The sequence below is a fragment of the Pseudophryne corroboree genome, chromosome 3, assembly GCF_028390025.1.
Source record: "Pseudophryne corroboree isolate aPseCor3 chromosome 3, aPseCor3.hap2, whole genome shotgun sequence".
NCBI classification, from domain to species: domain Eukaryota; kingdom Metazoa; phylum Chordata; class Amphibia; order Anura; family Myobatrachidae; genus Pseudophryne; species Pseudophryne corroboree.
Genome location: NC_086446.1, coordinates 144,278,169 through 144,305,552, shown reverse-complemented (window position 1 = coordinate 144,305,552; position 27,384 = coordinate 144,278,169). Strand labels below are relative to the sequence as shown.

Below are 27,384 nucleotides of genomic sequence, written 5' to 3'. Positions count from 1 at the left end.
CATCTCTCCCACAAACTCATACCCCCTATCCTGTGCCCTCTGGAATGCCAGATCTGTTTATAACAAACTGGTCCCCACTCATGACCTTTTCATTTCCAACTCCCTACACCTACTAGCCATTACTGAAACTTGGATTACGCCCTCTGACACTACTTCTGCTGCTGCTCTCTCTGCTGGGGGCCTTACATTCACACACACACCCCGACCTGGGGGTCGCCATGGGGGTGGTGTTGGGGTCCTTTTACCTTCTAGTTACTCCTACCAACTCATACCACCAGAACCATCCCTTATATTCTTTACATTTGAGGTCCACGCCATATGCCTCTTCCAACCAGTTTATCTTAGAGTAGCTGTCATTTACCGCCCCCCTGGCACTGCTTCCAAATTAATCGACAACTTTGCTTCCTGGCTTCCTCACTTCCTCTCTTCTGACATTCCCACCATTATCCTAGGCGATTTCAACATCCCTATTGACATCCCCACACAATCCCCTGCCTCTAAACTCCTTAACCTCACCTCTTCACTTGGTCTCTCCCAGTGGACCTCCTCACCCTCCCATGTGAATGGGAGCTCACTGGATCTGGTCTTCACTCACCGCTGTGATATTTCTGATTTTTCCAACTCCCCATTTCCCCTCTCTGACCACCACCTGCTCTCCTTCAACCTATCTCTCTCGACTTCCCCATCTCTACCTCCTAAGGCTACCATCACTAAGCGTAACATTGAAGCTATTGACACCACATTCCTTTCCTCCCTGTTTGACTCACTTCTCTCTCCTATTCTCTCTCTCTCATGCCCTGAACAAGCCACTTCCACATACAATGCTTCCCTTACTTCTGCTCTTGACTCTGTTGCTCCACCAACCACTATTCACCCTCACAAATTAACACCTCAACCCTGGCACACCAAATGCACCAGATATCTGCAAAAATGCTCACGTACGGCTGAGCGACACTGGAGGAAATCACGCTCTAAGGCAGACTTCCTCCATTTCAAACTTATGCTCTCATCCTTCAGTGCTGCCCTTTCTCTTGCTAAACAGTCATACTTCAAGAACCTCATCTCCTCCCAGTCTTCCAACCCCCGGCGCCTCTTTGCCACTCTCAACTCACTCCTCTGCCCACCTCCACCTCGTCTCCCTTCCTCACTCTCTGCTCTTGACTTTGCCACTTACTTCACATCCAAAATTGACTCCATACGTCAGGACATCACATCACACCAGACTATCAGTAACCAGCCTTCTCCCAACCCTTACCAACCCTCCCCATCCCTCGCACCAACTCTGTCATCTTTCTCCCATGCATCTGGAGAGGAAGTCATGGCCCTCATTCGTTCCTGTCCCCTCACCACCTCCCCACTTGACCCAATCCCCTCCCACCTCCTTTGCCACCTCTCTTCTTCTGCTTTTTCCCATCTTTCCCACCTTCTCAATCTCTCCCTCTCATCAGGCACTGTCCCCTCTGCCTTCAAGCACGCTCTCATCTCTCCTATTCTTAAAAAACCTACCCTTGATCCAAACACTCTCTCCAACTACCGACCCATCTCTCTCCTCCCTTTTGCCTCCAAACTCCTTGAGCGTATTGTCTACAACCGCCTTACTTCCTTTCTTTCCTCACACTCACTGCTTGACCCATTCCAGTCTGGCTTCCGTCCTCTCCACTCCACTGAAACTGCCCTTACAAAAGTATGCAATGACCTCCATGCTGCTAAATCTAAGGGACACTACTCTCTACTTATTCTACTTGATCTCTCTGCTGCTTTTGACACTGTGGACCATCCTCTCCTACTGCAAATCCTTCACTCCATTGGTCTGCGTAACACAGCCCTCTCTTGGTTGTCGTCCTAACTTTCTGACCGTTCATTCTCTGTCTCCTCTCATGACTCCACCTCCCCCTCACTTCCACTAACTGTAGGGGTACCCCAAGGTTCTGTCCTTGGTCCTCTTCTCTTTTCTCTCTATACGTCCTCACTAGGTAAGCTCATTAGTTCTTTTGGTTTCCAATATCATCTCTATGCTGATGACACTCAAATCTATCTTTCCTCTCCAGACCTCTCCCCTACTCTCCTCACTCGTATCTCCAACTGTCTCTCTGCTATCTCTTCCTGGATGTCCCAGCGCTTTCTTAAACTTAACATGTCTAAGACCGAGCTGATCATCCTACCTCCCTCCCGCATAACCTCACCTCCTACAATCTCATTATCTATTGATGGCACTACTATCTCCTCTACCCCCCAAGTGCGCTGTCTTGGAGTAATCCTTGACTCCTCCCTCTCCTTCAAACCACACATTCAGCACCTCTCACAAACCTGCCGTTTTCATCTAAAAAATATTTCCAGGATCAGACCCTTTCTGACCCAGGATGCTACTAAGACTCTTATCCACTCACTGGTCATCTCCAGACTGGACTGCTGTAATCTCTTCCTGACTGGCATTCCTGACAAATACCTCTCTCCACTCCAATCTATCCTCAATGCTGCTTCCCGGCTCATTTTCCTCACCAAACGCACTACGTCCACCTCTCCTCTCTTACTAGTTCTTCACTGGCTCCCCTTCCCTTTCAGAATCCATTTCAAGCTTCTCACACTTGCTTACAAAGCCCTCACCCACTCCTCTCCCATCTACATCTCTGATCTTATCTCGCTTTACACTCCCACCCGCCCTCTTCGCTCTGCTAATGCACACCGACTCCTGCCTACGGATTACTTCCTCCCACTCCTACCTCCAAGATTTTTCACGTGCTGCACCACTTCTCTGGAATTCCCTATCTCTCCCCCTCAGACTCTCCACCTCTCTACAAAACTTCAAACGGGCTCTCAAGACCCACTTCTTCACCAAACCCAGCCAAATCTCATCCTAAACCTCTGTTCCACGCTCTCTATGTACCCCATCTGTCTCACCCCTGTCTGTCTACCCCTCCCTTTTAGAATGTAAGCTCTCACGAGCAGGGCCCTCTTCCCTCATGTGCTTACTCTTTTCTTACTTTAATAATCTTCAGCTGCACCAAATCCAGCAGTCTTCTGCCACCTGATACTTATTCCAGTGTCATCTGCTGATGTAGCTATGTTTATTTACCCTGTACTTGTCCTATATTGTTGTCAACTGTAAATTGCTGTTTTCCTGTTTGATTATTTGTTTATGTACTCTGTAATTGGGCACTGCGGAACCCTTGTGGCGCCATATAAATAAAGGATAATAATAATAATAATAATAAATAATATAATATATAGCAGTACGGTACAGTAGGCCACTGCTCTACCTACCTCTGTGTCGTCAAGTATACTATCCATCCATACCTGTGGTGCATTTTAGAAAAAAACATGTCTCGGCAGAGCAATCTATAAATCCATAATTTTTCAGACAGCAACAGTGGGTATTGTAATAGTCACCCAATCCATCACTTTTATAGGGTTACATGCACCCACATGCTACAGCCTGTCTCAATAATTTTACTGTCACGGTGTGTGTGTTTGTGTTTTTATTTGGGTATTTTTTGTTGTTGTAGAACTACAGGTACCAGCAAGCCCGTTATTTCCCCGCCTGCTGGTACTTGAGGTTCTCCAAGTACCAGCAAGCGGGGGAGGCTTGCTGGGCCTTGTAGTTCCACAACAACAAAAACAATATTCTTTTTTTACACACATGGCTATCAGCCCGGCACCCACCACCCAGGGGTGCTGGGGACAGCCTCGGGCTTCACCTCTGGCCCTTGGGTGCCTCGAGGGGAGGAACCTCTTGATTTAAGGGGTCCCCACTCCTCCAGGGAACCCCGGCCAGGGGTGACTAGTTGGAGGGGTAATGCCAGGGCCGCAGGGACCTACATAAAAGTGTCCCCCGTCTGTGGCATTATCTCTCTGGCTAGTGGAGCCCGGTGCTGGTTTTAAAAATATGGGGGACCCCTACATCTTTTGTCCCACGTATTTTTGGAACCTGGACCGTTCTAAGAGCCCGGTGCTGGTTGTCTAAATACGGGGAACCCCTGTCCAATTTTCCCCCCAGTATTTAAATAACCAGGACCAGCTCAAAGAGCCCGAGGCTGGTTATACTAAGGAGGGGGGACCTCACGCATTTTTTTTAACCCATTCAGACCCTTCTCCTTTAAGTTAATGGAAGCCCTGGACAACAAAAGTGCATTCATGTCCTCCTCCCTCACCCTTCCCAGTCCCAAACACTCATTTTTTTTTCTTTAAAAATGTATAATATATAACAAGAACAATGAGCAGGCAGGCAGCGGGCATTGGCGGCATCGGACTGAGATAGAAATTAGTGGTGGAGGGCTGGGTCAGTTGATTGTGGGAGAGTTTGTAAGCCATTGACGGTGGCAGCGGGTATCGGCTCAGAGGCAGTAGCGGGCATTGGCTAAGGGTCATCGGCAGGATTCGGCGGAAATTATGGCTGTAGTGCCTCACTAGCCACTGACCTCACCGCACGCCACTGTGGGACAGATGTAACATGCAGAGAGAGGTAGATTTGGGAGGGGGAATGTCCTAGCATAACTGTTAATTGCAGTGTAATACTGTAATTCAGCTGTGCAGCATTTGTGGCTAAATGTCAAAGAAGCCAGTATTTACCCCGCATGCAAAACAATAAATGTATTTGAACATACCTCCCAACTATACCAATTTTTGCAGGACAGTCACTTTTTTTGGGAATGTCCAGCTAACAACCCCCCCCCCCTGTGGGGGCCGCAGTGTCCCATAGTCATGGGGAAGGGGGGGGGGGGGTGGAAGGCTCCCTGTAGCTTTTTGCTCTGCAAATATGCACATTGTGGGTAATTCAGACCTGATCGCTAGGGTGTGTTTTTTGCATCCCTGTAATCAGGTAGTTGCCGCCTACAGCGGAAGGGAAAATTTGCTGTGCAGGTGTGTGATCACATGTGCACAAGAGCTGCACAGCTCAGCACTTACTCAGCCATTGAGGTGACGTCACAAATCCTCCCACAAAACGCCGGGTCCCTCCAGTGTTTTTCCGGACACTCCCTAGAAACATTCAGTTGCAACCCACACAAACACCCTCTTCTTGTCAATCTTCTTGTGATCTCCGGACCGTCGCACTTACGCATTGTGGCGCATACGCTTGTGCAGTGCAGACCTGATTGCCCGTTGGGTGAAAATAAATTGAAGCGATCTGGTCTGAATAAGCCTCAATGTCTATTCACGGGAGACAGAGGGGCTGGGGCATGGCCAGCAGCTCACAGAGCACCTATAATGACAAAAATGGGAGACATGGCTCATGATCGCGATATACCTGCGAAGGTACGCCCTCTACTGATTGACAGGCAGAGGCATTTGCATTTTCTGCGGGGCACCCGGAGAAAATGTAGGCACACGCACAGGATGGACCCTGCGTATATGCCCCAATCCTCTTCATAGTTTTTGCGGTTGGAACGCGTATTACGATCCAAACTGAATTAGGCCCTATGTCTTATATACACGAGCAGTGTGAAAATGGGGGTAATTCGATGGGGGTAATTCCAAGTTGATCGCAGCAGGAATTTTGTTAGCAGTTGGGCAAAACCATGTGTACTGCAGGGGAGGCAGATATAACATGTGCAGAAAGAGTTAGATTTGGGTGAGTTATTTTGTTTCTGTGCAGGGTAAATACTGACTGCTTTATTTTTACACTGCAAATTAGATTGCAGATTGAACACACCACACCCAAATCTAACTCTCTCTGCACATGTTAAATCTGCCTTCCCTGCAGTGCACATAGGTGGTCATTCCGAGTTGTTCGCTCGGTAATTTTCTTCGCATCGCAGCGATTTTCCGCTTAATGCGCATGCGCAATGTTCGCACTGCGACTGCGCCAAGTAAATTTGCTATGCAGTTAGGAATATTACTCACGGTTTTTTCATCGTTCTGGTGATCGTAATGTGATTGACAGGAAGTGGGTGTTTCTGGGCGGAAACAGACCGTTTTAGGGGCGTGTGGGAAAAAATGCTACCGTTTCTGGGAAAAACGCGGTAATGGCTGGAGAAACGGAGGAGTGTCTGGGCGAACGCTGGGTGTGTTTGTGACGTCAAACCAGGAACGACAAGCACTGAACTGATCGCACTGGCAGAGTAAGTCTCGAGCTACTCAGAAACTGCACAGAGATGTCTTATCGCAATAGTGCAAATCTTTCGTTCGCAATTTTAAGATGCTAAGATTCACTCCCAGTAGGCGGCGGCTTAGCGTGTGCAATGCTGCTAAAAGCAGCTTGCGAGCGAACAACTCGGAATGAGGGCCATGGGGGGTAATTCTGAGTTGATCGCAGCAGGATTTTTGTTAGCAGTTGGGCAAAACCATGTGCACTGCATTTACGAACAGATGATTTTTTATATAAATTTTAAAATGTTAGTAAATGTGTGTTTTTTTTTCAACCTGGAAGCCCAACATCGATTAAGATCGATCTTAAATAGACCCCTGGGTTTTAAGGATAACCATGGTTGAGTCCAATGGTTAATTCACATTGACCGAAGTTCTAATTAAGTCACCCGTGCTCAAGCATGATATCCTTAAAATCTGGATTGCAATGACAGCATTTGGGAACTATGCCTAAGGGTTTAATTTTTACATTTATCCACTGACAATAAATCTACCTACAATATCCCTGTAACTGTTATGATTACAGTATTTCACTAAATAATTTAATTTGCTGAACCCTCTGTAAAAAGAAATATTAAGATGCTGTAATTCCCAGATGCAGCAAATTTGTTAGCTAGTGGGCAAAACCATGTGCACTGCAGGGATGGGGGGGGGGGGGGGCAGATATAACATTTGCAGAGAGATTTAGGTGGGTTATATTGTTTGTGTGCAGGGTAAATACTGGCTGTTTTGTTTTTACACTGCAATGTAGATTTCAGTTTGAACACACCGCACCAAAATCTAACTCTCTCTGCACATATTATACACCCCCCCCCCTGCAGTGTACATGGTTTTAGCTAATAAATTTGCTGCTGTGATCAGATCTGAGTTAAGCCCTATGTATTTGGCACTGGCAAAGGGTTAGAGCCTTGCTGTAGAACTCACACCTTTCTTATCATGCATTGTAATATTTCCTATGTCCTGATGTTGTGCTCTCTGCTCCATCCAAGTAAACAGCAATGTAGCGTGGCTATCAAAGAGCGTGAAGATTGCAGATTTCCTGGGATTAATGCTAAAGAATGCTATTATAGAGGCTGCTGCTTTAATTCAAGTGTCACTGGGGTTAAATGGTGTTTTTACCTTAAAAACACAGGTAGAGTATACAGTACAGTGGTAGAGTGGGAGCATGTAGTGCTATTGATTACAGATTTGATGGAGCTTAAACATGGATAAGGTCAATAGCTATAAGAGTTTATCTTGTGTATCCTTTATTCTTAGTCACGGTCAGATAAGATTAGAAAATACCATTTAAGTGGAAATTTCCTGTTAGCTGTTTTTCAGTTTGCTCAACTGTCTGATTAACTGGTCCTAAAAAAGGACCAAAGGAGCTAAATTGCCCTGTGATCTAGCTAAATTGCACCAGTTAAAAAAAAAAAAAAAACTAAGCTGCTGTAATTCCTGGATGTTTCCTTACTGCATCAACAGGAAGTGACAAGAAACAATGTAATGTGGAACCGTACAGCAGAAGGGATTGCGGCTACCCCACAATAAGTGCAGCGGAATGTAAGAAGAGGAATTGTTGCTTTGACTGCAGCATTCCCGGGGTTAACTGGTGTTTCTTCAAGTCACAAGGTATGGAGCTGCTGTATAGTTACTCGCAAGTCAGTAGTTGTATGATGCTCACACCTGTTAAGCTGGATACACACAGAATGCCCTACACAGGGGGTGAAATGAGCGCCCCCCCACCCCCCGTACGCTCAGCACACATCACGCTGTGCTGAGCGGGGGGAGAGATGTGTGCTGAGCAGTTCGCTCAGCACACATCTCTCCCCAAAATCGGTCCGTGAATACGGACCTTTAAACTGGATCCACACTTAGATTATCTGTCCATTTTTTTTTTCTAGTTGAAACAAAATTATGCTAATATGTGGCAGCAAATGACAATTGACCATTTGCTCACAAACACTGGAAAACATCCAAAAATGGTCATTTAGATAAATTGGTTAAATCCATTTCATTTAGCTAATTTATCCAAACTACCTTTATTGTATCTTTGTGGGTGAATGATGTGTGGGTCAGTGTTGAGGGTGGTGGAGGAGATGGGTAATAGGCACAGCAGGGTGTGGACAGTCAAATAGTGTGCTTAGAGGTTCAGAGTCATTGTATGAGACTCTGGCAACAGTGAATTGATGAGTCTGGTGTCCATAGGGTGGGACGCACTAACCTTTTTATGCTATTGAAATAGTTCTCCTCCTGACCGACGCAGTTCCTTGCTCCGAGGTTGGTGTATTGTCCTGTTGCAGCGCCTCTCCACTGTGGTCACAGTGAGCTGTGTGGTGTTGCTGGCGCATGTCAATCTCCCCCCAACCTCCCTCTGGCATTTCAGACCTACGTACGCATGATGGGATCTTGTATGATATGCGCGTGTGCTGTAGAGATGAAAGTGGCGGTGAGGAGGCAGATCGTGAGATGGGGAAACTTTGTGGACTGTTAGCGAAGGGGAGCACTGGGCAATCTGAGTTGCAAAGAGGGCAGCAGAAGAGGTTATTGCATGTGCACTGGTGACAGGTCCATCCTTGGTGGCTAGCCTCAGTGGTAAAGGGGTACATGAGCTAGTGTCCCTTGGTCAGCCATGTACCATGGCCACCTCCCTACCTCCTATATATTCTCCCAAATCTGTCACTTTGTTACGGTCTGCTGCTGGCACTGGTGTATCGTCCTGCAGATGCCGTCTCCGCCCATTGCTGTGACTTCCCCCAGAGTTAGCCACACAGAGTGACAGATCTGGGAAAATATATAGGAGATCATTACTTTCACTTGCAGCCTACCTTATTTTTTGCAGCCTAGCATGCTCCTGACCCCTTCTCTCACTAATACTTATACAACATTCATGAACTCATCTTAAGGTTTCTTTATTATTCAGTCACACTGTCTTGGATCCAAACCATTTCCTGTGGCATTGCAGTCAAACAATTGAGCTATTTACCCTTGCATAGAAAGGTATAATCTAAGCTAGAGAATTCTATTTGGAGCTCACCTTGTACTTTGTGAAGAAATAATCAGCATTGTGGCTGAGCAGATATATGGAGTGTGTGGCTGCACACTGCATTGATCTGCTGAGTTGCAATGCTAATAATTTTTTTTTGCAAAGTACCAATAGCTTCATATAATGTTCACAATTTTTATGCAGGATCAAGTAGCTCAATGGGTAGGGTGTTTGATTAGAATTCAACAGGTTATAGGTTTGAATCCTGGGTATGGTAGTTTGAGGTGTTATTTAATAAAGTGTGTTTATATATTAGTCACACATGGCTTACTTGTACAAATGGCATGTCACCAGTTAGTGCTGACTGCTGATATGCCATTTGCACAAGCAAGCCATGTGTGACTGTATATGCATTTAAGGAGGGCCCCCCGGCAATACCACAAACCATTGAGTGTCAAGTATACTAGATATATCTTCATATCTCATGTGCTTTCTCTGAGACCAATCTTGTTATGCCCCTTCCCCACGAGGCATGCGCCTTTTGTCCATATTGCAAAAATAGTGTGGGGGGGGGGGCATATAATTCTCTGTCACAGGGCACTAAAAAGTCTAGTTATGGCTCTGGTATGCATTATGTAATCTGGCAGACCATCTCTCCAACACTGGCTGATTGGAATAGAAATCCGGTTATCTATGTGAGCAAATGACCATCAACGATTTACTCTCAAACACTAGAAAATGGACAAAAATGGTCCCCTAAACAAATTGGTTAAATTTTGGGTTTAACCAATTTGTGTAATGACCATTTTTGACCACTTTTCTAGTGTTTGGGAGCAAATGGTTAATTGACATTTGCTCCTATACATTACCAGATTTTTATTCCATCCATCCAGACTGGATAGATAGCCTGACAGATAATTGTGTAGTGTACGCCCAGGATAACTGTCAGTTATGCTTTCTTTTATGATGGCACACAAATGGGTGGGCAGATCCAGGGCAAGCACTGCCCACTCATGCATAGTTGTCAACTGATGTGAAGTTCCAGGGGGCAATCTCAGTTATAAATAAAAGTATCTGGAAATTGTCCCTAGTTTAATAAAAAAAAAAAAAATTGATCAACTCCATTTATTTAGTATGATATCCCAGGTGATAGGATGCCGACATCTCAAACTACAATACCAAGGATTCAAACCTATAACCTGTTGAATTCTAATCAAACACCCTACCCATTGAGCTATTTGATCCTGCATAAAAATTGTGAACATTATATGAAGCTATTGGTACTTTGAAAAAAAAAGTATCAGCATTGCAACGCAGCAGATCCATGCAGTTTGCAGCCACACACTACATGTATCTGCTCAGCCACAATGCTGATTATTTCTTCACAAAGTACAAGGTGAGCTCCAAATAGAATTCTCTATCTTAGAATTATACCTTTCTATGCCAAACTTAGAAGTCGGGCCCCCCACCCTGGGATCCCCCAGAGGGAGGCCCGCCCCGTCATGCGGCAGGCTTGTCCGTTTTGGAAGCAGGCTGACGGGCAGCCCAGGCTTGCTTCAGTCTGGGCTTGGCAGGTCTGGAAGCATGAGCTTGCTTTGGGTATGCCTGACCATGGGTACGCTTTACCTGGAGGATGAAAGGGCCAAGGAAAAGTACTTTTAGCCTTCTACGTGGTAGGAGTCATACTAGGTAGGCAAGTTGTTTTAGCAGTAGCCAGATCAGCTACAATCTTATTGAGGTCTTCTCCAAAGAGAGTGTCTCCCTTGATAGGAAGCACCTCCAGGGTTTTCTTGGAATCCATATCCACCGACCAGGATCTCAACCAGCTGTATAAAGTATTACCTTGGAACTGGCTCTCCACTCCCCATTATCTGGTTATCATGACTTCCTCCGCCAGTTTCCAGACTCGCTTGCTGAAGCTCGGCCACTTCTTCCTAGCAGCAGGCTCCTGGATCACTGGGCAGCAGAGGTGCTTGGGAGCCGGATGGGGGAGGAGCAATAAGGCAGGCAGCCTTTGGCGCACACACACACACACACACACACACCAAAAAAGAACATATCCCAGTTTAACATAACGCTATGTGGTGCAAGGTATGGAGCTGGTCACTTGTATCAGACCTCTGACATTTGCCTTTTCACCCATATTGCATACTTTTTCTTGCAGGTTGTGTCTTAATTCAAGAAGTGTTCTAAGTACTTCAGCTTAGTATCTTTACTGACCCCTCTTTACCCCACACTACATAACTGACCCCTCTATACCCTACACTACATCACTGACCTTTCTATAACCATCACTGCATTACTGACCCCTCTTTACAGTACACTGACCTCTATATACCTGCTAGTACATCCCTGATGCCTATATTCCCTACGCTACATCCCTGACACCTCTATTCCCTACGCCACATCCCTGATGCCTCTATTCCCTACGCCACATCCCTGACGCCTCTATTCCCTACGCCACATCCCTGACGCCTCTATTCCCTACGCCACATCCCTGACGCCTCTATTTCCTACGCTACATCCCTGACGCCTCTATTCCCTACGCCACATCCATGACGCCTCTATTCCCTACGCCACATCCCTGACGCCTCTATTCCCTACGCCACATCCCTGACGCCTCTATTCCCTACGCTACATCCCTGACGCCTCTATTCCCTACGCTACATCCCTGACGCCTCTATACAGTACAATGCATTACTGATCCCTCTAGACCATACATCCTCATTACATCAGAGAGTTAGTGAAACACTGGAAAAAATAAGGGTATAAGTGGACTACAGAAACTGATGCTCTAAACAAAGGAGAGAGAGAGAGAGAGAGAGAGTAAAGCACAAGGGAAAGTGGGCAATTGGAACACCATAGAGAGAGGAGAGATAGAAATGCCTGAAAAAGTAAAGGGGTTTGGGTATGGCATCCGGCGCTCGGGATTCCAGAGGTCACATGATCCCCAATCCTAATACTAACCCTCTGGGGGGGTGGCGGATAGGGCTAACCCTCAGGGGGTGGCAGCTAGGGCTACCCCCCCCCTCCTAGTGCCTTCCCTTACACCACCTCCCCTGGTCCGACTCCTAACCCTCCCTCCAATACTCACCTTCGGGATGTTGGCTGTCTGTGTGCCGGCACCAGTCTCCCAAGTGGTGTCAGGATTCCAACATCGGTCAAATGACCGCCGGTATACCATCTGCCGGGATGGTAAATGTATCCTGAGGACAGGTAGTGAGTGTGGAGGGATAGGTGGTTCAGTAAAATGTAACGGCTCAAACTGCGATCATTCACTGATAAATTGATTTATAGCTCTCCCTTTTTAACCATTGCAATTATAAAAGCAATGTTTTTTTAAACTTTTAAATAAAGCTTGTTAGCATCCCCAGCACACTGTATATGCTGGGAGATGTAGTTCTCAATATGAAAACATTTAATTACTGTATGAACTCTAATCCCACAACTGAAACCTGGATGGTGCTCCTGGCAAGTGACATCCTGGCCAAGGGGTAGATACGCCCCTGAGGGTCAGGGCCAGCAACAGAAATCTTGGGCCCCAGTACACTGATATCTCTGGGGCCCCCTTAAGCCCCCCTTAACTTGGCAGAGGGATCTTTAAAAAAAAATGGAGCCTTTGACTCGGACCGTCAGTGAGGCCGGCAGGTGGTTTTCATACTGGGCTATCCAGCTCTTCGGTGGCGGTGGCAGGGACATTCAGAAAAGGGCCAGCACAGCAACATGCATAATAATGGCAATACAGTATGGACAACAGGGACTGGACAAAGTGATGGGGTAAAAGGAGGGGGGAGGGTTTAGTTGGCCTGTTGACACTGCAGCATACTTACGACTGCAAGGGATATAGGACTCTTGAGTTCACGGGCCAATTTCATGGCAGTCTCGGATAGGAGGGCATTGTGGATTCACCAAGGGAATGCTGATGCTGACTCCAAGAAGAAAGGGAGTCTCTTCCCTATGAAGGTGAAGCCTTGTTTGGCGACGGCCTAGTTAATTTGATCTCGGCAGCTCCCGCAGGTAAGCCAACCTTCTTGCCCTATGTTCCCTCTCAACGGATGAAGACGCATCATTATCTACCGCAGTCATTTTGGCCCAATAGATATGCAAGAAGTTAAGATTCCCCTTTCTTTGCAGGTAGAGGAAGGAGAAGGAAGAGGTCTGTAGCCTCTTCAAGATCGCAGGAGCAGAGATTGTCCTCTGCTTCTGCCAAATCCACTGCGTGACGCTGGGGCTTTCTTGCAGGAGCCCACACCAGTGGGGGCACGTCTAAAACTCTTCAGTCAGTTCTGGATTCATTCGGACCTGGACTCGTGGGTTTTACAAATAGTGTCCCAAGGGTACAAACTGGGGTTTCAAGACGTTCCCCCTCACCGATTGTTCAAATCGGCCTTAGTCAGCAGGGAGAAGGTTTTTATTCAAGCCTCTTCGTGGTCCCGAAGCCGGACGGCTCAGTCAGACCAATCTAAATTCTGAAATCCCTCAATTTCTTCCTAAAGAAATTCAATTTCAAGATGGAATCTCTCAGGGTAGTGATCTCCAGTCCGGAGGAAAGAGTTTTCATGGTTTTGGTAGACATAAAGGATGCCTACTTACATGTTCCCATTTAGCCACTGCATCAAGCTACCTAAGGTTTGCAATTCAGGATTGTCATTACCAATTTCAGACATTGCCGTTTGGTCTGTCCACGGCTCCGAGGATTTTCACCAGGGTGATGGCGGAAATGATGGTTCTCCTTCGCAAGCAAGGAGTCACAATTATCCCGTACTTGGATGATCTCCTGATAAAGGTGAGATCCAGGGACCAGTTGGTGCAAAACATTGCACTCTCCCTGACAGTTCTTCAACAACATGGTTGGCTCCTACACTTGCCAAAATCGCAGTTGGTCCCAATGACGCGGTAGTTGTTTTTGGGAGTCATACTGGACACAGAAGAGGTTTTCTTCCAGGGGAAAGGCTATGGAGATCCAGAGTCTGGTCAAACAAATTCTGAAACCAGCAAGAGTGTTAATCCATCAATGCATTCGGTTGCTGGGGAAGATGGTTGTGGCCTACGAGGCCATTCAGTTTGGCAGGTTCCATGCTAGAGTGTTCCAGTGGGACCTGTTGGACAAGTGGTCCGGATCCCACCTACACATGCACCGGAGGATAATCCTGTCTTCCAAGACCAGAATCTCACTCCATTGGTGGCTGCACAGTTCTCACCTCCTAGAGGGGCGATGGTTCGGGATCCAGCACTGGATCCTACGGACCACAGATGCAACCCTCCGAGGCTGGGGAGCAGTCACACAGGGGGAAAACGTCCAAGGAAGATGGTCAAGTCAGGAAAGTTGTCTCCACATAAATGTTCTGGAGTTAAGGGCCATTTAATAACTGCAGACACAGTACGCACTGGGACGGGTGCCCAGCATCCTCTACAGACTAAGAGAAAAGGATTTACCGGTAGGTATTAAAATCCTAGTTTCTCTAACGTCCTAGAGGATGCTGGGGACTCCGTAAGGACCATGGGGATAGACGGGCTCCGCAGAGTTCATGATCTTCACTGAGGTAACGCACAGCACTGCAGCTGTGCGCCATTGCTCCCATACACCTCACATACTCCGGTCACTGTAAGGGTGCAGGGCGCAGGGGGGGCACCCTGGGCAGCAATATAAACCTCTTTTTGGCAAAAATATAACATATATACAGCTGGGCACTGTATATATGTATGAGCCCCCGCCAATTTTACAGTTTAAGCGGGACAGAAGCCCGCCGCCGAGGGGGCGGGGCTTCTCCCTCAGCACTCACCAGAGCCATTTTTTCTCCAGAGCACCGCTGAGAGGAAGCTCCCCGGACTCTCCCCTGCTTATACCACGGTAGAGAAGAGGGTTGAAAAGAGGGGGGGGCACAAAATTCGGCGCAAATTACATACAGCAGCGCTACTGGACAAACATTAAGTTATTGTGTTATTCCTGGGTTATATAGCACTGGGGTGTGTGCTGGCATACTCTCTCTCTGTCTCTCCAAAGGGCCTTGTGGGGAAACTGTCTTCAGAAAAAGCATTCCCTGTGTGTGTGGTGTGTCGGTACACGTGTATCGACATGTCTGAGGAAGAAGGCTATATTAGAGAGGAGCGGGAGCAAATGAATGTGGTGTCTCCGCTGACACCTGATTGGATGGATATGTGGAATGCTTTAAATGCTAGTGTAAACTCATTGTACAAAAGATTAGACAAGGCTGAAGCTTTGGGACAGTCAGGGTCTCAACCCATGCCTGATCCTATGTTGCAGGGACTGTCAGGGTCTCATAAGCGCCCACTATCCCAGATTGTTGACACAGATACCGACATGGATTCTGACTCCAGTGTCGATTACGATGATGCAAAGTTACAGCCAAAATTGGCAAAATCCATTCGATATATGATTATGGCAATAAAAGATGTTTTGCACATCACAGAGGAACCCCCTGTCCCTGACAAGAGGGTACATATGTACAAGGGAAAGAAGCCTGAGGTAACCTTTGAGGGGGTCACACGAGCTGAACGAGTTATGTGAAAAAGCTTGGGAATCTCCAGATAAAAGACTGCAGATTTCCAAAAGGATTCTTATGGCGTATCCTTTTCCATCAACGGATAGGTTACGATGGAAATCCTCCCCTAGGATGGACAAAGCATTAACACGCACAGCTACAGTTGGAAAATCAAATTTTTTACCTTATGTTCCCTCAAAGCATAAGAAAGCTCCGCATTATCAAATGCAGTCCTTTCGGTCACAAAGAAACAAGAAAGTGCGAGGTGCGTCCTTTCTTGCCAGAGGTAGGGGCAGAGGAATAAAGCTGCACAACACAGCTAGTTTCCAGGAACAGAAGTCCTCCCCGGCCTCTACAAAATCTACCTCATGACGCTGGGGCTCCACTGGCAGAGTCCGGCCCATGTGATGTCATGCAGCTGCTCTGACCACACCTCCTGTTTCTCCGTTGCCGACCCCATTTTGAAACCATGCCCCCGCACCGCTCCATCTCCGACTTGGAAATGGAGTGTTGTTGACCCCCCTCCCACCCCCCCCTTCACCGATTCACAGACAGAGGCGATCGCATTATCTGCGGGGTGTCGCAGAAAATGCAGGCGGATGCGTATGCTCTTAGCAGTTTTTGCAGTTGGATTGCGATCCAACCTGAATCAGGCCCCATTACCTATCACAATGCACTGCGGGTAGTACAAAATGGGGTTAATATAGGAGAAAAAACCCCAACCTTAACTGTCCCTGGTGGCTAGTGGAGCGGCTGCCCAGTAATCAGTGTCCACGCCAGTGCGCACACGGCCCGCCCCCATCAGCGGCCTCGTGATCCCGGAGGGCGGTGTGTGTGTGTGACTGACCTTAGGAAGAAACCGGAGCCTCCGCTGCAGTGACCCAGCAACCGGGGCACGGGAGTATACTGCGCCATTGGGAGTGATGGAGCTGCAGTAAAGAAGTCTATTAGACCTAGCCTGCTGCAGCCCTTGTAGATTCTTATAAAAAAAGTTCTTCTTTTCTTGCCAAAATTAATAGCTAAGAATAGGCTGCCTGAGGCATCCCCCTGTTAAGTGGCCTGCTACTGAAGGCACCAACTACAAACTGAGCTCCCTGTTCATGGAAGCGAGGTTATAGAGGAGGGGGCGCTGAGCATCTTGGGAACAGTCAAAAGCTTTGAGCCTGTTGGTGCCTCAGATCAAGATCCTACTCTACACCCCAATGTGAATCCTTGTGGAGTCCAGTGTACCCCACAGAAGAAATTAATGTGTCACACCCATTGGCAGCAACATTAGAATAGCTGCTGATGGGCACAATTGAGAAAGGAAGGGGGGAAAACATTTGAATCCAGCACATATATGTAATTTGAATATGTAATTTGTACCTTCCTACTTTAAAATGTAATGGATGAACCTCACCCTGTGAGAACTATCTTCATGATCAAGAGACCTCATATGCAAGATAAGTATGTGTTGGGATAGGGCTGTGGAGGGCGGCTGCTCGGGCACACCCCTGTCAAGTTAAGGAGATTCAACAGAGGCAGCACAAGGGAACTCTCATCTGGGGACAACAACTGCAGGGAGAACACATTTTCAGACGAATGTGGGAGGGCAGAAGGCTGCCTAATACTGAAGCACCCCCAAACAACAAACCAAATGCAGCAACTAGTGCAAGCATTCCTGGGGGAAGGCCTGCAGCAGATGGATTTGAATATGGTGATGTCATCCAAGCAGTGGGCATAGTTGGCTGCAACCCTTGTCTGCATATGAAAAGAGAAAAGGGTCACGCAGGGCATGGCGGCCTTTGTGGGGTTGCGCTTGGATGACGCCTAAATCGCTTTATACACCCCCACCCCCCATCAGTGTGGGCTCATGTTGGCCATGCCCCAGCCCCTGAAGCATTCAAGCTGATTTCTTGCAGCAGCTGGACCCAGTAACAGCTCCAGAGTTGCTCTACAAGACAAGTAAAAGGGTGTGAGCCCTGCAGCACCACCTGTAGTTTGCATACACACATATATAGGACAGCATCTCTTATATGCCCCAGGGTCAATAAAATAGTATCCTTATCTAGGGTATCCATCCCCTCAGATAAGGTATCCGTCCATGCCGCTACAGCACTACACACCCAGGCCGACGCAATTGCCGGTCTGAGTAAGGTACCTGAATGTGTATAAATGGACTTCAGGGTAATCTCCTGTTTGCGGTCAGCAGACTCTTTGAGGGTAGCCGTATACTGGGACGGGAGGGCTACCTTCTTGGATAAGCGTGTTAATGCTTTGTCCACCCTAGGGGAGGATTCCCATCGTAACCTATCCATTGATAGGAAAGGATACGCCATAAGAATCCTTTTGGAAATCTGCAGTCTTTTATCTGGAGATTCCCAAGCTTTTTCACATAACTCGTTCAGCTCGTGTGACCCCCTCAAAGGTTACCTCAGGCTTTTTTCCCTTGTACATATGTACCCTCTTGTCAGGGACAGGGGATTCCTCTCTGATGTGCAAAACATCTTTTATTGCCATAATCATATATCGAATGGATTTTGCCAATTTTGGCTGTAACTTTGCATCATCGTAATCGACACTGGAGTCAGAATCCGTGTCGGTATCTGTGTCAACAATCTGGGATAGTGGGCGCTTATGAGACCCTGACAGTCTCTGCAACATAGGATCAGGCATGGGTTGAGACCCTGACTGTCCCAAAGCTTCAGCCTTGTCTAATCTTTTGTGCAATGAGTTTACACTAGCATTTAAAACATTCCACATATCCATCCAATCAGCTGTCGGTGGAGACACCACATTCATTTGCTCCTGCTCCTCTCTAATATAGCCTTCTTCCTCAGACATGTCGACACACGTGTACCGACACACCACACACACAGGGAATGCTTTTTCTGAAGACAGTTTCCCCACAAGGCCCTTTGGAGAGACAGAGAGAGAGTATGCCAGCACACACCCCAGCGCTATATAACCCAGGAATACACAGTAACTTAATGTTTGCCCAGTAGTACTGCTGTATGTAATTTGCGCCGAATTATGTGCCCCCCCCCCCCCTCTTTTCAACTCTCTTGTCTACTATGGTATAAGCAGGGGAGAGTCCGGGGAGCTTCCTCTCAGCGGTGCTGTGAAGAAAAAATGGCGCTGGTGAGTGCTGAGGGAGAAGCCCCGCACCCTCGGCGGCGGGCTTCTGTCCCGCTTAAACTGTAAAATTGGTGGGGGCTCATACATATATATAGTGCCCAGCTGTATATGTGTTATATTTTTGCCAAAAAGAGGTTATATTGCTGCCCAGGTGCCCCCCCCCCCCCCCCCTGCGCCCTGCACCCTGCAGTGACTGGAGTGTGTGAGCTGTATGGGAGCAATGGCGCACAGCTGCAGTGCTGTGCGTTACTTCAGTGAAGATCATGAAGTCTTCTGCCACCTCTGAAGTCTTCTTTTCTTCTCATACTCACCCGGCTTCTATCCTCCGGCTCTGCAAGGGGGACGGAGGCGCGGCTCTGGGACGGACGGCGATGGTGAGATCCTGCGTACCAATCCCTCTGGAGCTAATGGTGTCCAGTAGCCTAAGAAGCAGGACCTTGCAACTCAGAGTAGGGCTGCTTCTCTCCCCTCAGTCCCTCGATGAGGGAATCTGTTGCCAGCAGTGCTCCCTGAAAATTAAAAACCTAACAAAATACTTTCTGTCAGAAAGCTCAGGAGAGCTCCTGAAAGCATCCAGTCTCCACTGGGCACAGTATCAAACTGAGGTCTGGAGGAGGGGCATAGAGGGAGGAGCCAGTGTACACCAAGAACTAAAGTCTTTCTTAAAGTACCCATGTCTCCTGCGGAGCCTGTCTATCCCCATGGTCCTTACGGAGTCCCCAGCATCCTCTAGGACGTTAGAGAAAATAGGATTTTAATACCTACCGGTAAATCCTTTTCTCTTAGTCCGTAGAGGATGCTGGGCACCCGTCCCAGTGCGTACTGTGTCTGCAGTTATTAAATGGCCCTTAACTCCAGAATATTTATGTGGAGACAACTTTCCTGACTTGACCATCTTCCTTGGATGTTTTCCCCTGTGTGACTGCTCCCCAGCCTCGGAGGGTTGCATCCGTGGTCCCTAGGATCCAGTCCTGGATCCCGAACCATCGCCCCTCTAGGAGGTGAGAACTGTGCAGCCACCAATGGAGTGAGATTCTGGTCTTGGAAGACAGGATTATCCTCCGGTGCATGTGTAGGTGGGATCCGGACCACTTGTCCAACAGGTCCCACTGGAACACTCTGGCATGGAACCTGCCAAACTGAATGGCCTCGTAGGCCGCAACCATCTTTCCAAGCAACAGAATGCATTGATGGATTAACACTCTTGCTGGTTTTAGAATTTGTTTGACCAGACTCTGGATCTCCATAGCCTTTCCACTGGAAGAAAGCCTCTTCTGTGTCCAGTATGACTCCCAAAAACAACAACCGCGTCATTGGGACCAACTGCGATTTTGAATAGAACCTCACCCTGGGAGAACAATCTTCATGACCATGGTATCTCCTATGCAAAATAAGTATGATTTGGGATAGGGCTGGGGAGGGCCGCTGCTCAGGCACATCTCTGTCAAGTAAAGGAGATTCAACTGAGGCAGCACAAGGGAACTCACATCTGGGGACAACAACTGCAGGGAGAACACATATTTTCAGATGAACATGGGAGGGCAGAAGGCTGCCTAATACTGAAGCACCCCCAAACAACAAACCAAATGCAACAACTAGTGCAAGCATTCCTGGGGGAAGGCCTGCAGCAGATGGATTTGCATATGGTTGTGTCATCCAAGTAGTGGGTCAAAGTTGGCTTCAACCCTCGTCTGCATATGAAAAGAGAAAAGGGGCGTGCAGGGCATGGCGGCCTTTTGCGGCGCTTGGATGACCCCTAGTTCACATTAAACACCCCCACCCTCCTTCGGTGTGGGGCTCATGTTGGCAATGCCCCAGCCCCTGAAGCATTCAAGCTGATTTCTTGCAGCAGCTTGGCACTGTAACAGCTCCAGAGCTGCTCTGTAAGGCAAGTAAAAGGGTGTGGGCCCTGCAGCACTACCTGTAGTTCGCATTGTGCGTTGGAAGGCACAAAGTAAGCAGACAGGAGGAGAAGTCAGGATAGTGCACAAGGGTATAGAAGGGAGGGGCTCAAAAAAAAAGAAGTGGAAACAGACAGCAAACTAGGCTGGAGAGAGACCTGAGACAAAGAGATCTGAATTATATGAAAGCCGACCAGTGGAAACACAAATTATGCAGTCAAGTGTCCCACATTTGGGGAAATCGCAGGAGCAGCACACCCAGAGTGCAATGGGTGAGCCTTGCCCTGGGAGAAGCACCTTCCTGATCATAGTATCTCACCTGGCAGGTAAGTAGGAGTTGGGCTAGAGCTGGGGAGGGTCGCTGCTCGGGCACCCCCCTGTCAAGTGAAGGAGATCCAACTGAGGCAGCACAAGGGAACTCTCGAAAGAAGAACAAGGCTAGAGGAAGATCTGAGACAAAGAAATCTGACTTTTACCAGAGCTGACCAGAGGAAAGCACAAACACAGTCCCCCACTACCACAAATAATGCAGTCGAGTTTCCCACATTTGGGGAAATCACAGGGGTCAGCATACCCAGAATGCAATGAATGAACCTCACCCTGGGAGAAGAATCTTCATGACCATGGTATCTCCTATGCAAAATAAGTATGATTTGGGATAGGGCTGGGGAGGGCCGCTGCTCAGGCATATCTCTGTCAAGTAAAGGAGATTCAACTGAGGCAGCACAAGGGAACTCTCATCTGGGGACAACAACTGCTGGGAGAACACATATTTTCAGATGAACATGGGAGGGCAGAAGGCTGCCTAATACTAAAGCACCCCCAAACAACAAACCAAATGCAACAACTAGTACAAGCATTCCTGGGGGAAGGTTTGCAGAAGACGCATTTGCATACAGTGATGTCATCCAAGCAGTGGGCCAAAGTTGGCTGGAACCCTCATCTGCATATGAAAAGAGAAAAGGGGTATGCAGGGCATGGCGGCCTTTTGCGGCGCTTGGATGACCCTTAGTTCGCATTAAATACCCCCACCCTCCTTTGGTGTGGGGCTCATGTTGGCAATGCCCCTGCCCCTGAAGCATTCAAGCTGATTTCTTGCAGCAGCTTGGCACTGTAACAGCTCCAGAGCTGCTCTGTAAGGCAAGTAAAAGGGTGTGGGCCCTGCAGCACTACCTGTAGTTCGCATTGTGTGTTGGAAGGCACAAAGTAAGCAGACGGGAGAAGTCAGGATAGTGCGCAAGGGCATAGAAGGGAGCGGCTCAAGAAAAGAGAAGTGGAAACAGACAGCAAACTAGGCTGGAGAGAAACCTGAGAAAAAGAGATCTGAATTATACGAGAGCCGACCAGGGGAAACACAAATTATGCAGTCAAGTGTCCCACATTTGGGGAAATCGCAGGAGCAGCACACCCAGAGTGCAATGGGTGAGCCTTGCCCTGGGAGAAGCACATTCATGATCATAGTATCTCACCTGGCAGGTAAGTAGGAGTTGGGCTAGAGCTGGGGAGGGTCGCTGCTCAAGCACCCCCCTGTCAAGTGAAGGAGATCCAACTGAGGCAGCACAAAGGAACTCTCGAAAGAAGAATAAGGCTAGAGGAAGAAATGAGACAAAGAAATCTGACTTTTACCAGAGCTGACCAGAGGAAAGCACAAACACAGTTCCCCACTACCACAAATAATGCAGTCAAGTTTCCCACATTTGGGGAAATCACAGGGGTCAGCATACCTAGAATGCAATGAATGAACCTCACCCTGGGAGAACAATCTTCATGACCATGGTATCTCCTATGCAAAATAAGTATGATTTGGGATAGGGCTGGGGAGGGCCGCTGCTCAGGCACATCTCTGTCAAGTAAAGGAGATTCAACTGAGGCAGCACAAGGGAACTCTCATCTGGGGACAACAACTGCAGGGAGAACACATATTTTCAGATGAACATGGGAGGGCAGAAGGCTGCCTAATACTGAAGCACCCCCAAACAACAAACCAAATGCAACAACTAGTGCAAGCATTCCTGGGGGAAGGCCTGCAGCAGATTGATTTGCATATGGTTATGTCATCCAAGCAGTGGGTCAAAGTTGGCTTCAACCCTCGTCTGCATATGAAAAGAGAAAAGGGGCGTGCAGGGCATGGCGGCCTTTTGCGGCGCTTGGATGACCCCTAGTTCGTATTAAACACCTCCACCCTCCTTCGGTGTGGGGCTCATGTTGGCTATGCCCCAGCCCCTTAAGCATTCAAGCTGATTTCTTGCAGCAGCTGGGCACTGTAACAGCTCCAGAGCTGCTTTGTAAGGCAAGTAAAAGGGTGTGGGCCCTGCAGGACTACCTGTAGTTTGCATTGTGCATTGGAAGGCACAAAGTAAGCAGACGGGAGAAGTCAGGATAGTGCGCAAGGGCATAGAAGGGAGCGGCTCAAGAAAAGAGAAGTGGAAACAGACAGCAAACTAGGCTGGTGAGAGACCTGAGACAAAGAGATCTGAATTATACGAGAGCCGACCAAGGGAAACAAAAATTATGCAGTCAAGTTTCCCACATTTGGGTAAATCGCAGGAGCAGCACACCCAGAGTGCAATGGGTGAGCCTTGCCCTGGGAGAAGCACCTTCATGATCATAGTATCTCACCTGGCAGGTAAGTAGGAGTTGGGCTAGAGCTGGGGAGGGTCGCTGCTCGGGCACCCCCCTGTCAAGTGAAGGAGATCCAACTGAGGCAGCGCAAGGGAACGCTCGAAAGAAGAACAAGGCTAGAGGAAGATCTGAGACAAAGAAATCTGACTTTTACCAGAGCTGACCAGAGGAAAGCACAAACACAGTCCCCCACTACCACAAATAATGCAGTCGAGTTTCCCACATTTGGGGAAATCACAGGGGTCAGCATACATAGAATGCAATGAATGAACCTCACCCTGGGAGAACAATCTTCATGACCATGGTATCTCCTATGCAAAATAAGTATGATTTGGGATAGGGCTGGGGAGGGCCGCTGCTCAGGCACATCTCTGTCAAGTAAAGGAGATTCAACTGAGGCAGCACAAGGGAACTCTCATCTGGGGACAACAACTGCAGGGAGAACACATATTTTCAGATGAACATGGGAGGGCAGAAGGCTGCCTAATACTGAAGCACCCCCAAACAACAAACCAAATGCAACAACTAGTACAAGCATTCCTGGGGGAAGGCCTGCAGCAGATGGATTTGCATATGGTGATGTCATCCAAGCAGTGGGTCAAAGTTGGCTTCAACCCTCGTCTGCATATGAAAAGAGAAAAGGGGTGTGCAGGGCATGGCGGCCTTTTGCGGCGCTTGGATGACCCCTAGTTCGCATTAAACACCTCCACCCTCCTTCGGTGTGGGGCTCATGAGTGCTATGCCCCAGCCCCTTAAGCATTCAAGCTGATTTCTTGCAGCAGCTGGGCACTGTAACAGCTCCAGAGCTCCTCTGTAAGGCAAGTAAAAGGGTGTGGGCCCTGCAGCACTACCTGTAGTTCGCATTGTGCGTTGGAATGCACAAAGTAAGCAGACGGGAAAAGTCAGGATAGTGCGCAAGGGCATAGAAGGGAGCGGCTCAAGAAAAGAGAAGTGGAAACAGACAGCAAACTAGGCTGGAGAGAGACCTGAGACAAAGAGATCTGAATTATACGAGAGCCGACCAGGGGAAACACAAATTATGCAGTCAAGTGTCCCACATTTGGGGAAATCGCAGGAGCAACACACCCAGAGTGCAATGGGTAAGCCTTGCCCTGGGAGAAGCACCTTCATGATCATAGTATCTCACTTGGCAGGTAAGTAGGAGTTGGGCTAGAGCTGGGGAGGGTCGCTGCTCGGGCACCCCCCTGTCAAGTGAAGGAGATCCAACTGAGACAGCACAAGAGAACTCTCAAAAGAAGAACAAGGCTAGAGGAAGATCTGAGGCAAAGAAATCTGACTTTTACCAGAGCTGACCAGAGAAAAGCACAAACACAGTCCCCCACTACCACAAATAATGCAGTCGAGTTTCCCACATTTGGGGAAATCACAGGGGTCAGCATACCCAGAATGCAATGAATGAACCTCACCCTGGGAGAACAATCTTCATGACCATGGTATCTATTATGCAAAATAAGTATGATTTGGGATAGGGCTGGGGAGGGCCGCTGCTCAGGCATATCTCTGTCAAGTAAAGGAGATTCAACTGAGGCAGCACAAGGGAACTCTCATCTGGGGACAACAACTGCAGGGAGAACACATATTTTCAGATGAACATGGGAGGGCAGAAGGCTGCGTAATACTGAAGCACCCCCAAACAACAAACCAAATGCAACAACTAGTGCAAGCATTCCTGGGGGAGGGCCTGCAGCAGATGGATTTGCATATGGTGATGTCATCCAAGCAGTGGGTCAAAGTTGGCTTCAACCCTCGTCTGCATATGAAAAGAGAAAAGGGGCGTGCCGGGCATGGCGGCCTTTTGCGGCGCTTGGATGACCCCTAGTTCGCATTAAACACCTCCACCCTCCTTCGGTGTGGGGCTCATGTTGGCTATGCCCCAGCCCCTTATGCATTCAAGCTGATTTCTTGCAGCAGCTGGGCACTGTAACAGCTCCAGAGCTGCTTTGTAAGGCAAGTAAAAGGGTGTGGGCCCTGCAGCACTACCTGTAGTTTGCATTGTGCATTGGAAGGCACAAAGTAAGCAGACGGGAGACGTCAGGATAGTGCGCAAGGGCATAGAAGGGAGCGGCTCAAGAAAAGAGAAGTGGAAACAGACAGCAAACTAGGCTGGAGAGAGACCTGAGACAAAGAGATCTGAATTATACGAGAGCCGACCAAGGGAAACAAAAATTATGCAGTCAAGTTTCCCACATTTGGGGAAATCGCAGGAGCAGCACACCCAGAGTGCAATGGGTGAGCTTTGCCCTGGGAGAAGCACCTTCATGATCATAGTATCTCACCTGGCAGGTAAGTAGGAGTTGGGCTAGAGCTGGGGAGGGTCACTGCTCGGGCACCCCCCTGTCAAGTGAAGGAGATCCAACTGAGGCAGCGCAAGGGAACTCTCGAAAGAAGAACAAGGCTAGAGGAAGATCTGAGACAAAGAAATCTGACTTTTACCAGAGCTGACCAGAGGAAAGCACAAACACAGTCCCCCACTACCACAAATAATGCAGTCGAGTTTCCCACATTTGGGGAAATCACAGGGGTCAGCATACCCAGAATGCAATGAATGAACCTCACCCTGGGAGAACAATCTTCATGACCATGGTATCTCCTATGCAAAATAAGTATGATTTGGGATAGGGCTGGGGAGGGCCGCTGCTCAGGCACATCTCTGTCAAGTAAAGGAGATTCAACTGAGGCAGCACAAGGGAACTCTCATCTGGGGACAACAACTGCAGGGAGAACACATATTTTCAGATGAACATGGGAGGGCAGAAGGCTGCCTAATACTGAAGCACCCCCAAACAACAAACCAAATGCAACAACTAGTGCAAGCATTCCTGGGGGAAGGCCTGCAGCAGATGGATTTGCATATGGTTCTGTCATCCAAGCAGTGGGTCAAAGTTGGCTTCAACCCTCGTCTGCATATGAAAAGAGAAAAGGGGCGTGCAGGGCATGGCGGCCTTTTGCGGCGCTTGGATGACCCCTAGTTCGCATTAAACACCTCCACCCTCCTTCGGTGTGGGGCTCATGTTGGCTATGCCCCAGCCCCTTAAGCATTCAAGCTGATTTCTTGCAGCAGCTGGGCACTGTAACAGCTCCAGAGCTGCTCTGTAAGGCAAGTAAAAGGGTGTGGGCCCTGCAGCACTACCTGTAGTTCGCATTGTGCGTTGGAATGCACAAAGTAAGCAGACGGGAGAAGTCAGGATAGTGCGCAAGGGCATAGAAGGGAGCGGCTCAAGAAAAGAGAAGTGGAAACAGACAGCAAACTAGGCTGGAGAGAGACCTGAGACAAAGAGATCTGAATTATACGAGAGCCGACCAGGGGAAACACAAATTATGCAGTCAAGTGTCCCACATTTGGGGAAATCGCAGGAGCAACACACCCAGAGTGCAATGGGTAAGCCTTGCCCTGGGAGAAGCACCTTCATGATCATAGTATCTCACTTGGCAGGTAAGTAGGAGTTGGGCTAGAGCTGGGGAGGGTCGCTGCTCGGGCACCCCCCTGTCAAGTGAAGGAGATCCAACTGAGACAGCACAAGAGAACTCTCAAAAGAAGAACAAGGCTAGAGGAAGATCTGAGGCAAAGAAATCTGACTTTTACCAGAGCTGACCAGAGAAAAGCACAAACACAGTCCCCCACTACCACAAATAATGCAGTCGAGTTTCCCACATTTGGGGAAATCACAGGGGTCAGCATACCCAGAATGCAATGAATGAACCTCACCCTGGGAGAACAATCTTCATGACCATGGTATCTATTATGCAAAATAAGTATGATTTGGGATAGGGCTGGGGAGGGCCGCTGCTCAGGCACATCTCTGTCAAGTAAAGGAGATTCAACTGAGGCAGCACAAGGGAACTCTCATCTGGGGACAACAACTGCAGGGAGAACACATATTTTCAGATGAACATGGGAGGGCAGAAGGCTGCGTAATACTGAAGCACCCCCAAACAACAAACCAAATGCAACAACTAGTGCAAGCATTCCTGGGGGAGGGCCTGCAGCAGATGGATTTGCATATGGTGATGTCATCCAAGCAGTGGGTCAAAGTTGGCTTCAACCCTCGTCTGCATATGAAAAGAGAAAAGGGGCGTGCAGGGCATGGCGGCCTTTTGCGGCGCTTGGATGACCCCTAGTTCGCATTAAACACCTCCACCCTCCTTCGGTGTGGGGCTCATGTTGGCTATGCCC

At 48.3% G+C, this 27,384-nt stretch overlaps 12 non-coding genes across 12 annotated transcripts; all 12 read right to left on the bottom strand.

Annotated features, from left to right (window-relative positions):
* Positions 1–20,738: 20,738 nt before the first annotated feature.
* Positions 20,739–20,901, bottom strand: LOC134899348 (U1 spliceosomal RNA). Its single transcript, XR_010173027.1, has one exon. It is a non-coding gene; the product is annotated as a U1 spliceosomal RNA (small nuclear RNA).
* A 152-nt stretch (positions 20,902–21,053) lies between these two features.
* LOC134898837 (U1 spliceosomal RNA) lies at positions 21,054–21,217 on the bottom strand. The gene has a single exon (XR_010172527.1). It is a non-coding gene; the product is annotated as a U1 spliceosomal RNA (small nuclear RNA).
* Positions 21,218–21,888: 671 nt separating this feature from the next.
* On the bottom strand, positions 21,889–22,051 carry LOC134899368 (U1 spliceosomal RNA). The gene has a single exon (XR_010173045.1). It is a non-coding gene; the product is annotated as a U1 spliceosomal RNA (small nuclear RNA).
* A 152-nt stretch (positions 22,052–22,203) lies between these two features.
* Positions 22,204–22,367, bottom strand: LOC134899005 (U1 spliceosomal RNA). The gene has a single exon (XR_010172692.1). It is a non-coding gene; the product is annotated as a U1 spliceosomal RNA (small nuclear RNA).
* A 671-nt stretch (positions 22,368–23,038) lies between these two features.
* On the bottom strand, positions 23,039–23,201 carry LOC134899220 (U1 spliceosomal RNA). Its single transcript, XR_010172901.1, has one exon. It is a non-coding gene; the product is annotated as a U1 spliceosomal RNA (small nuclear RNA).
* A 152-nt stretch (positions 23,202–23,353) lies between these two features.
* Positions 23,354–23,517, bottom strand: LOC134898882 (U1 spliceosomal RNA). Its single transcript, XR_010172570.1, has one exon. It is a non-coding gene; the product is annotated as a U1 spliceosomal RNA (small nuclear RNA).
* A 671-nt stretch (positions 23,518–24,188) lies between these two features.
* LOC134899508 (U1 spliceosomal RNA) lies at positions 24,189–24,351 on the bottom strand. The gene has a single exon (XR_010173180.1). It is a non-coding gene; the product is annotated as a U1 spliceosomal RNA (small nuclear RNA).
* A 152-nt stretch (positions 24,352–24,503) lies between these two features.
* Positions 24,504–24,667, bottom strand: LOC134899074 (U1 spliceosomal RNA). The gene has a single exon (XR_010172760.1). It is a non-coding gene; the product is annotated as a U1 spliceosomal RNA (small nuclear RNA).
* Positions 24,668–25,338: 671 nt separating this feature from the next.
* Positions 25,339–25,501, bottom strand: LOC134899242 (U1 spliceosomal RNA). The gene has a single exon (XR_010172923.1). It is a non-coding gene; the product is annotated as a U1 spliceosomal RNA (small nuclear RNA).
* A 152-nt stretch (positions 25,502–25,653) lies between these two features.
* Positions 25,654–25,817, bottom strand: LOC134898749 (U1 spliceosomal RNA). The gene has a single exon (XR_010172439.1). It is a non-coding gene; the product is annotated as a U1 spliceosomal RNA (small nuclear RNA).
* Positions 25,818–26,488: 671 nt separating this feature from the next.
* LOC134899507 (U1 spliceosomal RNA) lies at positions 26,489–26,651 on the bottom strand. The gene has a single exon (XR_010173179.1). It is a non-coding gene; the product is annotated as a U1 spliceosomal RNA (small nuclear RNA).
* Positions 26,652–26,803: 152 nt separating this feature from the next.
* On the bottom strand, positions 26,804–26,967 carry LOC134899073 (U1 spliceosomal RNA). Its single transcript, XR_010172759.1, has one exon. It is a non-coding gene; the product is annotated as a U1 spliceosomal RNA (small nuclear RNA).
* Between the last annotated feature and the right edge of the window lie 417 nt (positions 26,968–27,384).